This window comes from Macaca mulatta, chromosome 14 (genome assembly GCF_049350105.2).
Source record: "Macaca mulatta isolate MMU2019108-1 chromosome 14, T2T-MMU8v2.0, whole genome shotgun sequence".
In the NCBI taxonomy this organism is placed as follows: domain Eukaryota; kingdom Metazoa; phylum Chordata; class Mammalia; order Primates; family Cercopithecidae; genus Macaca; species Macaca mulatta.
Genome location: NC_133419.1, coordinates 95967322 through 95983002, shown reverse-complemented (window position 1 = coordinate 95983002; position 15681 = coordinate 95967322). Strand labels below are relative to the sequence as shown.

At 47.5% G+C, this 15681-nt stretch overlaps 1 long non-coding RNA gene across 1 annotated transcript; it reads right to left on the bottom strand.

Moving 5' to 3' along the window:
* Positions 1 to 4305: 4305 nt before the first annotated feature.
* Positions 4306 to 12791, bottom strand: LOC144334448 (uncharacterized). Its single transcript, XR_013404265.1, has 2 exons — positions 12696 to 12791; positions 4306 to 5814 (listed from the first exon to the last, which is right to left on the bottom strand). It is a non-coding gene; the product is annotated as an uncharacterized LOC144334448 (long non-coding RNA).
* Between the last annotated feature and the right edge of the window lie 2890 nt (positions 12792 to 15681).

Genomic DNA, 15681 nt, shown 5'->3' with positions numbered 1-15681 from the left:
TTACTTATATCACTAAACCAGAGTCACTATAGTCGGTAACTTAATAATCAGTCCTTTGCTCATCTCTGCCCTCAGAATGTTCACCTTTGTGGAGTTGTGTGCACTTGAAAGTGTGGCATATGGGTTATGTAATATTTTTTGAAATTACACTCTTACCTATAATTGGCAGTGAGAATGCTTGTCTAGTATTTTAGATATTTCTTGAATGCATGAATCCCATGTGACATACAATATTCCATCAAAATAAGATCTAGTAGAATTTCTTAAAAATGAAACAGCCTATGGTAGATTACATTCTAAGCTGTGATTATCAGACCTCTATCTGAGCATCAAAATCTAAAGGAAATCTTGTTAAAAATAGACATTCCTGGAAACCACCGTGACTTGCTGTATCAGAACGGGAGGTGAGGGGCTCATAAAATGTCCCGTTTTACAAGATCCCCACACAATGTTTATTCACTCAGCACCACACCAGTCTGCTTTTGGAAACCATATGTCTTTTGGGAGCAGGCTCTCTCTTTGACAACATTATTCACAGAGTTATACAGCCTTAAATCCACCTTGACTGCCTACACGCCCTGTGTTCCATATATAACTGGGAAACTGACAGAGTTTCATGACGTTATTAAAGGAGCAAATCAAATAGAATTCAGAAGACGCGACATCAAAGATGGGTTTCCCAAGGTGAAAACAACTCCCCATTACAAACCTGTTAGAAACTGCTTTTGAAATGGAAGTTACCGAAATGGAATTTCTCAAACGGCAAAAAACACCCTTAATACTCTTGATACACATTTCTGAATTGCTTTTCAGAAAGATTGTGCCAATTTACACCAATGTGCATGAAATGCCCCTCCCCATGGTCAAGAGCACTTCAGATAAATTGCATCTCCTTCATGAATTTAGACAGTGCTGGCCGTGGTGAGATGCGAGAGAAATACTCTGTGAATGGACCAACGACTCAGTGAGGGGCAAGGCCCAGACAGCCATGGGACTTCTGAGCAAGAGAGAAGGACCCTTCTTACCCCTTGATTGAAGTGGAGATTCTGGGTAGTGTTCAAGAGAAGTGTGGCTGTCCAACCTGGCCAGGGCGCAGCAGCACTTACATCTCCAGTTGTGGCCCAGAGTTGGGTGATGCCTCTTGTAGAGTAATCTCTGACAGAAGCAGCTCGTCTAGGCTGAGGCCAGAAGCTATCCCTGGGGAGGGCCCCCAGATGGGGTACACAGAATGACTGAGAGAGTAAGAGGTAAAAAGGAGTGGGGCCAAGTTAGGAGTTTCAAAAGACCTTTACTCTAACTTCAGGCATCAGTCATATCAGCGAAGGAGCCAAGTTAGTCCTTATGCCCTTGCATTCAGCTTCCTGGTGCTGTTATGATGCCTCTAACTGCTCAGGACTGGGCCCACCCAGCTTTTCCAAAAGGAACATGCCCTTTCTTGTCTGAAAATGGTAGATTCTAACTGACTTCTTCCATCGAGTGAGCATCTTCTCTCTCTAAAACAGGATTCTGTAAATAGAACTACTCAGTGCTGGCCGTCACCCCAAAAGGATTCATTCCAGAGGTGGCAATGTGTTCCCAAAGTGAAATGATGGCACATTAAGGATTTGCAAAAGTGGTGATCCCAAATCCATTTTGTGAACTTTACTTCAACCCCACTCCTGGCTATGAAAGAGTAGAGGTTGAAGAGGCAAAAATAGAGGGTTTGTTTTAGAAAGGGCTATGCTTTGAGTTCCAGCTCCCTTCAAAGAGTTCATTCTGAGGCATTTGTACAAATCTTGTGGAGTTTAAGGAACAATATAGACTGGCATTCAATTCCAATCTAAAAGAAAGCATTCTTTTTTTTAGATTGCTTTATAAAAAAAAAGATAGGCATGCAAACCCATATAGGCATGCAAACCCAAGAGAGAGGACAGCCACAAGAACAATTGCCCTCCCAGTATTTGGCACGGCAAGGATATATGAGCTCTCTGTAGGTCAAGAGAAGACCTTGGAAGGTAATCAGGCTGGAGCTGTCTTGAAGGAATACTGTCCAAGAGGGCAGCTTGCCAGAGTGAGGTGCCTCCCAACACAAAGGCCAGAGACTGGGGGATCATACGAGCTCAGCCAGAGAGTGCATTGCGGAAGTCAGCCTACTGTATGGTCTGGGCTACAAAGCCTTTAAAGCTAACACAAACAAAGGACGTTGGCTTTTTTTTTTTTTTTTTTTAATGGAGTCTTGTTCTGTCACTATGTTGACACCATATTAACCACGTTGATTCAGGCTGGAGGGCAGTGGTGCAATCTCAGCTCACTGCAACCTCCGTCTCCTGCATTCAAACAATTCTCCTGCCTCAGCCTCCCGAGTAGGTGGGACTACAGGTGCACACCACCATGCCCAGCTAATTTTTGTATTTTTAGCAGAGACGGGGTTTCACCATGTTGGCCACGCTGGAATCAAACTCCTGACCTCAAGTGATCTGCCCATCTCAGCCTCCCAAAGTGCTGGGATTACAGGCATGAGCCACCACGCCCAGCTGGATGTTGGCTTCTATTGTAAGAGCAATGGAGGCTGTCAGAGAATTTTGCATTGTGTGTATGTGTGTGTGTGTCTGTGTGTGTGTATGTGTGTGTGTTGGTGGGGGGGTTGTTATGATGGTGAAATCAGATTTGCATTTCAAGGATGCTCTGGCTGGAGCATAAATAATGGAGGGGAACAAGAACAGAAGCAGGAAGACTCATTAATAAGCTAGTCAGGTGAAAAGAGCAGGCAGTGAAGACTACAGCATGAACTGCAGAGATGGGGAGCGGTAGGTGGATTCGAGCAATAGATAAAAATCAACAAGTCTAAGTGATTGGCTTGCGGGGAGGGTAAACAATAAGGACGCATCAGGATGACTTCTTGGTTTCCATCTTGCCCATACTGGTGCCTGATGGAGCCATTTACTCAGAGAACACGGGGAAGGGGCCAAGTTCTAGGAAAAAAATCATGTGCATTGCCTTGCTAACTTGGGAATCTGAGCTGCCTTTGAGATATACAAAGATGTCAGGTAGACTAATTGAAGCTTTATACCTGGGCGAGCATTTAGGAAAAAGCGAGAGATAAAGGTAACCTAAGAGCCTTGAGGAACTCCAACGCTTAAAGGCCAGGAAGAGGAGAAGGCACTAGAGGGGATGAAGGAGAGAAAAGAGGAACTGTCAGAGTTGCAGGAAAAAAGGCCATGTGCCAGCCACGCCGGTCCTCAATGCTGGCTACAACAGGAAATAAAATGGATGTGACCCCTGCCATATGGCGCTCACAGGGGAGTGAGAAGGTGGATAGTAAGCAAGAAAACCACAAAATTATAAAACTACAAATTGTAGTCAGCGTTATAAAGGGAAACAGAATAAAAGTGAATTGTGGGCTAGGCGCAGTGGCTCATGCCTGTAATCCCAGCACTTTGGGAGGCCGAGGTGAGCAGATCACCTGAGGTCAGGAGTTTGAGACCAGCCTGACCAACATGGTGAAACCCCATCTCTACTAAAAACACAAAAATTAGCCGGGCGTGGTGATGCACGCCTGTAATCCAAGCTACTCGGGAGGCTGAGGCAGGAGAATCTCTGGAACCTGGGAGGCGGAGGTTGCAGTGAGCCAAGATTGCGCCACCATACTCCAGCCTGGGTGACAGAACAAGACTCCATCTTAAAAAAGAAAAAAAAAAGTGAATTGTGTGGTAGGAAAGAGCTCATCGTGGATCTGCATTAGGATGCTTATGGGCGGCAACTGTCCCCAGGGAAGTGTTTGGAGAAGGGAAATTGTCTGGCACCTGCTGTCTGCTTTCCCACTGTAGCCCAGTTCTTTTCTCCCCAGTTACTTCCCAGGAGGTGCCAGGGACCTAAAGACTAAGTGTCCTTGAGCAGTGAGTGTCTCTGAAAAGAAGGGAGTGAGGACCTTCAGAATGGACCCAGGACAAAAAAGCCCAGCTGACCATTAATGGGTTGGAAAGATGCTATCACAGGGCCTGGTCCCATTGGAAGATGTTTGGGCTTTTCTCCAAGGCCTGGTGACCTCCACCACCTGATCTGAGACTGCCCCTATAACAGCAAAGCCCTTGATCAAAGCAAAATGACCCAGAGAGTTTCAGGTATCGCACAGCTCTGCCAAGCAGATTTCAAAGAAATGCGAACTGAGGTTATCATGGGGATTTTGTGCTAAAGGAACCAGGGTATCAGGTGGCCATGCCTTCTCAGGACCTGAGCCTTGGGGATACCGCACAAGTTCCCTATCCAGGCTTTCTGAAATACACTCCAGCCTAAGGGCATATTTATTCACCCAAGGTCCGTGTCAGATTCCTTTATTAGGTTCTTTTATTTCTCTAAAAATAAACAGTGCAGTGTAATTCATATACAATCCCATTTAACAAGGCAAATGGAAAGAGCTGTTTTAAAGCAGCAGCCATAGGCATTGTGAGAAAGCACAAAGTCAAGGTGCGGGGCTCTGGAGTCAGACACACCCTGGCTCAACTTCCAGCTCTGCCCCCTACTAGTTCAGTGATGTTGAGATGGAGTCTTGCTTTGTCGCCCAGGCAGGAGTGCAGTGGCACGATCCCGGCTCACTGCAACCTCTCCCGAGTTCAAGTGATTCTCGTGCCTCAGCCTCCCAAGTAGCTGGGATTACAGGCGCCCACCACCACATCTGGCTAATTTTTGTATTTTCAGTAGAGACAGGGTTTCGCCATGTTGTCCAGGCTGGTCTCGAACTCCTGACCTCGAGTGATCCGCCAGCTTCTGCCTCCCAAAGTGCTGGGATTACAGGCGTGGGCCACCACACCCAGAAAATTACATAACTTTTTAATGCCTTCCTTCTTCATCTTTATGGGGATCATAGATTTATATGAATGAATTAATGACACGGAGTTTAAAGCCTTTCCCGGTCTAGCCTGAACTCACCTTTCCAGACTCAGCCTATGATTTTACTCCCTTCCCCCAAGCCACATGAGAGTCCCAGGCTGTAGCCACACTGACGTCTCTGCTACTCCTTCGAGCCATCACCTTCTCTCTTACCGACCATGCTTCCCACTGCCTGGGTTCCTTCACGCCACCCTTGTCAACTGAAATCCCACTCATCTTTCAGAGTGCAAAGTAAATGTCACCTCCTCTTTGAAGCATCCGCTGCCTCATCCAAGCAGTCAGCTGCACCTTGCTCTCTATGCCCGTATACTTCCTCTACATCTTCTCGATGATAGTAATAAACACTCAAAGTATGCACTAAGCTTAAGTACTTTAACTATTTTAACTCACTAAATCCCCACAGGAACCATATAACATAGATTTTACCACTCACCCCATTTTTAGGATGCAAAACATAATGCACAGAGAAGTTAAGTAACTTGCCCAATGCCACACAGCCCACAGCAGAGCCAGGGAACAAGCTAAGCCCTGTGATGACAGAGCTGGTGCTTCTAACCACAGTGCTACACTGTGTACTCCTTATTCCTTATCCACAGGGTGCGAAGTTCACTTCCCCCATCAGGTGGGAGAGCCAGGGATTGCATTTTCTTCATTTCTGCATCTTCAGATCATAGCACAGTACCTGGCACATAAGTTCTTGCAACTTTCTTCCTCTCACACACCAAAACTAAACTATTGAAGGAAAACCACTAATTCAGTAACATTTACCCATGTGTTCTGGTCTCCTCTTCTTTTTGGCCATAATTTCTGATTAAAAAATACTGCTCTGTAGTCCTGGCCAAGGGGCCTCATATAGTCTCTTTGAAGTTGATGAATAACAATGAACTTCTTCCAGTTCCTTCAATTAAAAAAGGAGAAGCCATTTTTTCCCATGAAGAAGTTTGAGGCCTAAGGGTAAAATAGAGACATGGATCTGTCGTGACACCTTGTTTTCCCATTGAAATGAAGAGAATCTGTTTATAAAGAAAAAAAAAAAGAGTAAAAACAGAATTCAAAAGGCAACCGGGCTTCCAGAAGGGCCCTCCCTGGCCCAGCAGCTCCTGGAGGCAGTTGTGGAATCTGGAGTTGGAGGAAGTCTTGAAAAGAGAGCTCTTTGAAGGCACAGCTGGCTATAAACCAGTCCCGGAGCCCCAGCCCAGCTCAGCATATCTCAGCCAGAACATAGCTAGGCAGGCCAAGGAATCATAAGAAGGGGAGGATATTTTTAAAATCTTTGGCGTTAGCAAAACTGAAGGTTGCCTGACCAGTGCTTGTCTCTTTCTTTTTCCCAGCTCAGTGTCTAATTTGTGTATTTCCAGGATTCTGAACCTTTCCCCAGCAGATCAGGTCTGGGTGCAAATGGTCCCTAAGTCACCCATGTTCCTCAGGCTTTATCCCTCCTTAGAAACAAAAGGTGGAGCTTTGCCAAGATGAAATGGCATTCCATTCAAAGCTCCAAGTCTGGCTCAGTTCAATATGCTTATGAGGAGGACTTTGAAAGTGCTATGGATAATTTTCTAATAAGGCACAACTACCCAGCAGGACTGAGGCCAAAAAAAGAACCATCTTTCAAATGTAAGTTCTTATCAGCTCTGAAAAAAAAAAAAAAAAAAAAAAAACAGATGTTATTTAAGCTAAAGTTTAAATTTGGGCTAAAGCCTCAGACTTGAAAAATGCTTGCAATCAGAATTGGGAGGTGACAGAGGTGAATGAAGGATAGGTGGGGGTGGGGGAAGCACTGGTTTGTGATTTTACTTCCAGTCTGCGGTCACTGAGTTCATGAGTGTGTACACTCTTGGACCTGTCAGTAAGAAAGTATATATTGAGCATGGATGTTATAGCAAAGCTCAATATAGCATTTGGAATCGTATGAGACAGGGTTGTTGCCCTTGAGTACTTCACCATCTCACTAAGGAGAGAGAAAACAAAAATAAGCAAAGATCTTTTTTGAGGACTTGGCATATGGTAGGGGCCTCTCAAAGTCACTTCCTGTATTCCCTTTCGGGTGTTGGAGAGAAAAATGATGTGACCACTAAAGATGTCCCTGGGACAGAGAGGAGCCAAAATTGACCATGGAAAGGGAAAGATCACTGTGGACTTGAGTGGCCTGTGAGACTGGCATGGTAAGAAGACAGCTATGGGTAAGGGAGGCCATCCATGATGAGCTGGTGGAGGAGAGATGGGAGGGCCCATGGTGGAGAGTGGTGAGAGTGAAGGGCAGAAAGCCCAATCAGGGACCTCCAATTCCAGGCCAAGTGGTTTGGTTGAGCCCAGGTTTCAGATTGGAAGCCAGACTCTCTGATGGCTATGGATCTGTGAGTGTGAGAGTGTGTACGTGTGTGTGTGTGCGTGTTTCTTTTTTGCTTTTATTGGAGTTGATTATTTATGTTTAAAGTCCGAATTGGAATGTCTGGGGTCAGGGAACATGTGCTCTTCAGTTTTTAATTTAGCTTCAGGCCCCACTTACCCAATTAGTCACTTAATTTGTATGTGTATGTTACCTACCTGTAAAAATTTGAGCTTGAGTCCCCAGTCCTTAGGTAACAGAGAACTAATGGATATTTTTGGAATGATGGAAATGGTATTTCATGATTAACAGGGTTGCCAGACAAAATACAGAATGCACAGTTAAATTTGAATTTCAGATAAATAACAAATAATTTTTAATATAAGTATGTCCCATACAATAAAAATTATTCATTTTTAAAATTCAAATGTAACAATGTAACTGAGTATCTTGGCTTTTTGTTTTTGCTTTTTGCTAAATCTGGTAATCGGGCTCATGTGGCATATATAAAATTAATGGGAAGAGAGAGAAATGAGATTAAATGAGGAGGTTGTACAATAGTCTCAGAAAGACATGGATAATCCATTCCTTTAACGGGATGGATGACTGGATTGGAGGTGAGAGACATTCACAAAAAAGAACGAGCAGAGCATGCAGCTTGATTAAAGATGGGGAACAAAAGAAGAGAAGTAACCCCAGGGTTACAGAAACACAATTCACACTACAGCACTGCCGCTTAATTACACAAGATACTCCCAGCCTTGGTTTCCCTGTTACCACTTCTAATGTGTCATGAGGAGTAATGAAGATGCCTTATAAATGCTGCACAAATGTCAGTTGTTGTAATAAATGCCCCAGCCCCATTCTTTTCCACATACGCTATTACTAAAGCCATGTCTCTTCCATGCTGTCCTTGTCTAATTATTTTGAACACAAAGGTAAAATGCCCCTTTGTTCCATTTCCCTATTGTCCCACACAGCTCAAACTTGTACAGTTCCCTGTTCTCCACATGGGCACTTGCAAACGCTCAGAGCTTCCTGTCCTTGGCAAATTCACTGACCTTTCCTCTGTTTTTTTCAGCAAGCCATTGGTAAAAATGTGTATTAGGACAGAGTTGGGGACACAATAAGCCAGAAACTCTGACCCTCCAGGTGGCCATTAGTCCATGCATAAACACCCCTCTGGGTCCTAATGCACTATACCTGGACTTTGTTTCTCTGTGCCCACACATCAGACAGAGATCCCCCGTGCCGATAACACGAGGCGATGGACCCCGATACTGACCTACCCCTGCTACTTTCTAGCTCGGTGTCTTGCGGCACATGGTGTAACTTTTCCTGTAAGATAGTTTGTTATTTACTGTCCTTTTATTTCAATTGCTTTTTCCTTTCTTCAATGTCAATTGTATGACTAATTCTTACACTAAAAGTGCCTAAACCTTTTCTTTCTGGATTACAAATGATGGATGCATAAAATGCTCCCTCTGACCTGGCTTTCTTCAAGTCACCTTGCCCCTGCCCTCAGGGAGCTGAGCTTCTCATCTGTCTCCGGAACTCCTGCCAGAATGCTTCACCTTTCCTTGGCCTCTGTTGCCACCTGCAGGAGCATTTGGAGGAGGGTTCCCGGACCCTGGATGCCAGAGAGGGAAGCAATAGGCGGGTGAAATCTTGGGGTTCACCAGACAAAATCTCCTCACCTCTCTTGAGCTCAGGCTCCAATATTATGTATTTATTTATGTTTATTTATTTGAGGCAGAGTCTCACTATGCTGGCCAGACTGGCCTCTAACTCTTGAGCGCAAGCGATCACTGCCGCCCACCCGCCCACCGCCCCCACCTTAGCTTCCTGAGTAGCTGGGATTATCAGCGCGCACAATCATACCCGGCAAAGCTCCAATATTTAATCAGTTGAGTGACTTTGGGCAAATCATTCCTCTTAGCCTATTTCCTCATCTCTAAAAGAGTATTTGAAATCCATAAATTTGCTTTGATAGTGATTGTAAATGGGTCATTCATGTATGTATTCATGAAGCAAACAGCATGTTGGATAAAAATATATGAAAACATAAGAACCTTTTTGAGAGAAAAATCACAATCTTACGGGGGCACCAGTCAAACCCACAGGAAATTGTCAGTTTGTCTTGATAGACCTATGAACAAAGTGTCACATGGTCTAAGTCATGCCTCTTGTCGGGTGCAAGCAGGGAAAGCTTCACAACAGAGGTGACATATTAATTGGACTTGGAAAACCACATAGGAGTTCACCAGGGCTTAGAAGAACACACAGGAGTTCATAAGGCAGAGAGGAGGGGAAAGGACTTTCCAGAAAGGGGAGCAATAAGCCAAAATGTTTTCACCTGCAGACAGTTCCCAAAGAGTGACTGAACTCTTGTATCCTGCAGCAAGCAGGCTTTATAGGAGAGCAACGTAATGAGAGAGGAATGTTGCCAATGTCAAGGGAAGGAGTGGAGAGGCCTGGCCCTCGCAGGAGTCTAGTAGGGGGATGAAGAAGAGGAGTTACCAGGCTGCGAAAAGAACATTGAACCAGGATGGGGAGGTCTGCTTCATGACCCAGGCTCTTCCAACCACTCACTATGGGACCTTGGCTAAGTTAACCACCCTCTCTATGCTTCGGTTTCCTCATGTGCAAGTGAAGATAATAATCCCCACCTCGCTGTGTTGTTGCCAGATAACACATGCAAAATCATTAACAGAGCGCCTGCCGCAGATGTGCTCAAATAGGTCAGCCAGTGGTGTTACTATTAGATATGCAGCTTCAGGGACTTATTTTGTCTCACCAAACCTACTTTCCTCGTCAATAAACTGAGAACAAGAGTGTCTGCCTTGCATGCATCAGAAACTGAAGATACAATCAAGTAATACAAGCTGCACAGAATGAGATAATGAAGCCTACACTTTAAAAATATACAAGGCGTCTACTAAACAGAAGGCAGTTTCACTTTCATTACCGTATTTAACTTTTTCTGACAACAACCTTATGAGGTAGGATTATAATGATGTTTGTTTTACATGTGATGAAAGTTGGGTTCCTTCATTTAATAGATGCTCTTTGAGCAGGTTCTGTGAACAAGACAAGACCATGGGAACTGTAGTTGAGAAGAGGAAACAGACTGCATGTACAAGTTGGGGGAACCGGATCTCAGGGCTTCGCCGGCTCTGTGTCTACTGACTCTCTAATGATCTCTCCAAGCTCGTGGCTTTCAGTCCCATGCCTGTATCATGGCAACCCATATTTCTATCTCCAGCCCAGCCCTCTCCAGACCTGCGTGTCTGCCCAATCAACTTCTCCACTTGTTTTTCTAATAAACACCTCAAGCCTAAAATATATAACATTAAGCTCTCCCCTCTACCCCAACACCTTCCAATCTTAGCCAGCAGCACCTCTGTTTTTCCAGCTACTTGGAGTCATGCCTGATTCCTGTCTTTTTCTCATACCCCCACAAACAATCAGAAAAAAAATCTTATACATATATATATTTGAGACAGCGTCTTGGTGTCTTGCACTGTCACCCCGGCTGGAGTGTAATGGTGCAATCTTGGCTCACTGCAACCTCTGCCTCTTGGGTTCACACAATTCTTTTGCCTCAGCCTCCCGAGTAGCTGGGATTACGGGTGCACACCACCACACCCGGCTAATTTTTTTTGTATTTTCAGTAGAGACAGGGTTTCACTATGTTGGCCAGACTGGTCTCGAACTCCTGACCTCATGATTCGCCTGCCTCGGCCTCCCAAAGTGCTGGGATTACAGGCGTGAGCCATCGCGCCCGGCCTTTTATCCTGCTTTCAAAAAACAAATCCAGAGTCTGAGTGCTTCTCTCTACCTCCAGCGCCACTCCATGGCCCGAGCTCTCTTTCACCTGGTTCACACCTGGATCGCGGCCTCCAGTTTGCGCAGTGACCCCTACAGTCTATTCTCCAAACTGCAGCTGGCGTGGTCATGGTGAAAAGTAATGTCCATCTGCTGCTCAAAAACCCACGAACGGCACCCCCATTTCTTTCCCATTAAGGCCAAAGTCTAAAACATTTACAGAGTCTTATACGATCAGTTCCTATCTGCTTTCCTTATACTGGAGGCTGTGAAGCTCCTTAATATATAAACAGTTCTCAGGAGAAGGAATAAAAGGACAGCCACCTCGTCAGCAGAGCCAGTTCACACTCTGCTAGAGACAAGACGAGCTGGGACCTTCTCCCCTAACCCTTACTGCATATGCGAGAGAAGCCAGACCTGCTGGATCGACTGGAAATGCCCAGTGCCTGAGACCGGGAGGAAAGAGAAGCCATGGGGAGGAAAAGACTGTAAACCTGGAAGACGACGAAGTCCCACCTCACCAGTTAGGCAGGGAGGAGAGAGAGGCCTAGGGCGCTCAGGAACTTGGAATAAGATTGCCCTCTGCGGGTGAAACTGTGAAATATCTCACAGTGGAGGAGCGCGGAGACTGTTCGCACAGCAGCCCAGCGAAAACGTCACCCGACTGGAGGTACGAACGCTTTGCAGACTGGGGGCGCCCAAGCGCATCCCAGACGCGAGGGCAAAGGTCCAGGAGGGCTGTGGGGCTCTCGGAAGTATCCGATCACCTTGAGAGGAGTCCGCCGGGTGTCCGAGCCTGATGTCACTGCACCTTCGATTCCTCCGACGCCCCTGCCCTTACTTCCCAGTCTTCCGGCAACTTCTCCCCTTTGGCCTCCCGTAGGCCTTGCCCCCAGGGAGGGGACGCGCTCCACAGGTGGATTCGCACGTGTGGACCCTCGGCAGCACTTTCTCGTGCAAATTAACAAGTGGCCCTCAGGGTGGAAGCACCGCCCAGCCTTTCCTGGGGAGGTCACCAGGGTAAGGCCGTTCAAGGTCTGCAGGCGCCCGGCGTTGCCGGGATCCTCCCCGCGCGCTGGTCTGGGGAGGCCAGGAGAGGGCGAACCCGTCCCCAACAAGCGGCCCTTCCGGGGGTGGGCTCTGACCTCACCGAGTGGTCAGCGGGTCCGGGAGCTCCAAAGGGTAGGGCAGAATTGGGTAGAGGAGGGTGCATTTTTCTGGGAGGAGTCTAAGGCGTCGCTGACTCTGAAAGGCCCGCATCCGGAGAAAGGGAAAGAGCCCCCTCCCGGGAGGAAGGACGAGAGGCTGGCCCGCGGGAAGGAGCCCTGGCCGTCCCTCCAGGCCTAGGTTTACCTCTTTGATCTCACCCTCCCCGTGGCGGCGAGTGCCACCAAAGATGTGAGAGGCCAGCGGGTATCGGGAGAGAGCTGAGAGTCCGCGCCGGCGGGACCCCAGATTGGAGCCGCCGTCGTCCGACGGGCAGACCCTGCTGTAATAGCTCCCGGCAGGCCACGGGAGGCAGGTGGGGCCCGCCGCGAGTCCTGGTGAAAAACACCTTCCTCTTGATTCTCTCAAAGGAGCCCGAGCCCTGGGAAGGGACACCAAGGCACTCCCGGGACTCCGGAGAAGGACAACAGCCCCAACACAGAGTACTCGGCCATCCAACCGCCCTTACCCAAGCGGAGAATCTCTCTCCACCTCCGCCCTGCCGGGACTCAAAGTTGTTTGTCAGAGGAGCCGCCAGGTTTCCTTGTAGCTGGGCACGACATGCACTGTGCGCGTGGGCGCGCGCGCGCACACACACACACTCACACACACACACACACACACACACACACAAGTATATATATTTTTCCAGTTGCCACTGCAGGACTGCCAGCTTTCTGAAATAAGCATCCGCTCCCTCTCCCGGGACTGGGCGTGGGGTTACCGAGAGGAGAGGAAGAGACCTTGCGTTTGCGCTGGGCCTGCTCGGTGCCAGGCCATCCCAGGCTTCTGTCTATCCTGGTTTCTGGTCTGTGCGTTGTGGGTAGCAGCATTGGCGTGTTGCGCCGGAGGGAGCAGGCTGAGCGAGGCTCCAGAAGGTGCGCAATAGCCGGAGAGGAAAGGGCGATGCTGTCACCTGGCCCCCTCCCTGAGACTCCATCCAGCCCAGAAAAAGGAGCTGCTTTCTCCCCCACCTACCCCAGGAGAAAATAAACGGTCGCTGGTATTTTCCTGCGTCTTTTAATTTTGACAGAACTGTTTTGGGTCGGCTATTGTGGGCCGGGATGGAGGTCTTCTCCTGCCAGGAGCAAACCTGCCCACACCCAGGCCGGCAGTGGAGTAAGCCTTGCCCCAGCCTGCCCTCCCGGGAAACAATGCCCCTTTGTCGCTCGCCCTCCCGGGGCTGATCCAGCCCCTCCCCTTAGCTTAGGGCTCCCTCCCGTTAGAGCATTCCAATGATAGCCACAAGTCACACTCTTCTTTGAGGTCTCTGCCTGCGAAGAAAACAAAGCAGCCCTCCTAATCACACGGAGGGAGTGGAACTTTTCCTGTCCTCTGACTATGTGCCAGCCTTGGCTCCTCCCTGAAGCCCTGTCGAGAGGGCTTATTAGGTCACTTATGTTTTGTACCTCGCGTGAAGTCCCACAATCAGTAGATTATAGAGGGGGGCACAAACCCAGCAAAGTCTGACATAGAGAAATTACACATACACACATACATACATACATACATACATACATACATACATAGTCTTTCCACCACCCAGGATTGAAAATTAATGCTGTTTTTGGCATTGTCCCTTATCCACCCAAGCCCTCCACAAGGCTGGCTGGCATTTGCTTGACTCTAGTTCTACCTTCCTCAGTAAATAACATCTTCCCACTCCATCTTTTTTCCCACTCTTTACCTGTCCCACCTCCTTGGTTGCTTGGTGGCACCAAGGGTCACAGTGAGACTGTTTTGGGGGACCTGGCCTCATATGCCCCCTGCCTCCTCGTTCAGTTCTGAGAGGACAGTGCCTGCCACTTGGGTGTGCCTCCAGGATGGTCCTTTTCTTTTAGACTTTGACTTGTTAATCCTCCCTCAATGCTCCTGCCAGAGTCTCAGTCCCACTGCCAGGACCCAGGCGGACTCTTCCCTCCCATCTGTTCTGCAGAAGGGCAGAACTTTAGGAGTGCTATGAATAATGGCATTTTCCCTTGATGAACTGTTGGCAGCACCGATAGGGGTCCACACAGGCTAGAGCCAGTCCTGGTTTGAGTGTGATCATTAAAGGCGCAGGGCAGTGGATGCTGGCTGTGAGGTCACTAAGGGACCATAGTCCTGGGACTTGGTTTCTCACTGTTTGGGTGCAGCAGGAGGGAACATGTGTTTTGGCAGCTTGCAGGGTGCTTTGGCAACATTTTAAAAATTATTGCCCCCCTTTCCTGATAAATGTGCCCAATTCCAGTTCCCCCTTCCCTCTTCCCTTCATTGTTTTTCTTCTCTTTCCTGTTTCTTCCCACATCCATGGGTTTTCAAGTGGTCCTTTGGCATCTCAATTTCCTCTTCCGAAAAGCTTAGGATTATAGTAATCCATAGTGTGGTAATACAAATTAAGTGACATAGCATGTATTTATTTATTTATTTATTTTTTTTTTTTGAGACGGAGTCTCGCTCTGTCGCCCAGGCTGGAGTGCAGTGGCGCGATCTCGGCTCACTGCAAGCTCCGCCTCCCGGGTTCACGCCATTCTCCTGCCTCAGCCTCCCGAGTAGCTGGGACTACAGGCGCCCACAACTGCGCCCGGCTAATTTTTTCTATTTTTAGTAGAGACGGGGTTTCACCGTGGTCTCGATCTGCTGACCTTATGATCCGCCCGCCTCGGCCTCCCAAAGTGCTGGGATTACAGGCGTGAGCCACCGCGCCCGGCCTCATAGCATGTATTTAATAAATTAGTTCCATCTCCTTACGTTTTCTCATTTTTTCCTCTTCCCGGTTGACTTCGAATTCTCCCTACTTTTGCTTCTGCCTGTTCACAGAGACTGGAGATGAGGCTGCATCAGGCAGAGACATAAGGGATGGAATCTGGGGAACGTATGGTTCCTTTATTTCATTTCACCCTCTTTGGACTCTACCCTTTGAAGATGACTATCATTATGAATAGCTGTTAACGTCTGATTAGTTAACTTTCTCCCACCACTGACCTCCATGAGTGACTAGCTCCTGAATTATTTACTTTTTGGAACTCATCATTGGGTATATGGTCACACAATTTGGAATCCTAGAGTAAAATATTCAATACTGTAGGTTGATTCCATTTGGGGCCATGTCTGAACTCAATGACATTAAAAATGTACCAGCCTGCTCTGAAGATTCGTCCGGCAGGTTATCTAGAGGGACTTGCAGCATTCGTCTTAGCGCTTTGTCTGGGCTAAGAGACCTGGCTTCACCTTTTGAGGATTGTATAGTAGTGAGGGCCCTGAACATCCTAGTCTTTTGCAGGAAAGAATCTTCTTGTCGAGAGCCTAGACTGGCTGCCCTTACATGTCAGTGCTTTCTCCCCTCTGTGATACTCCCTCCCTTTACACTTCAGCCTTAATCCGGCAACCATTTACTATGTTGCTTTCTACGTTGAAAGGGGTGGAAATGAAAGTGCAGACTCTGCATCCCTGGTAAGACAACTCTGAAGGGCTAT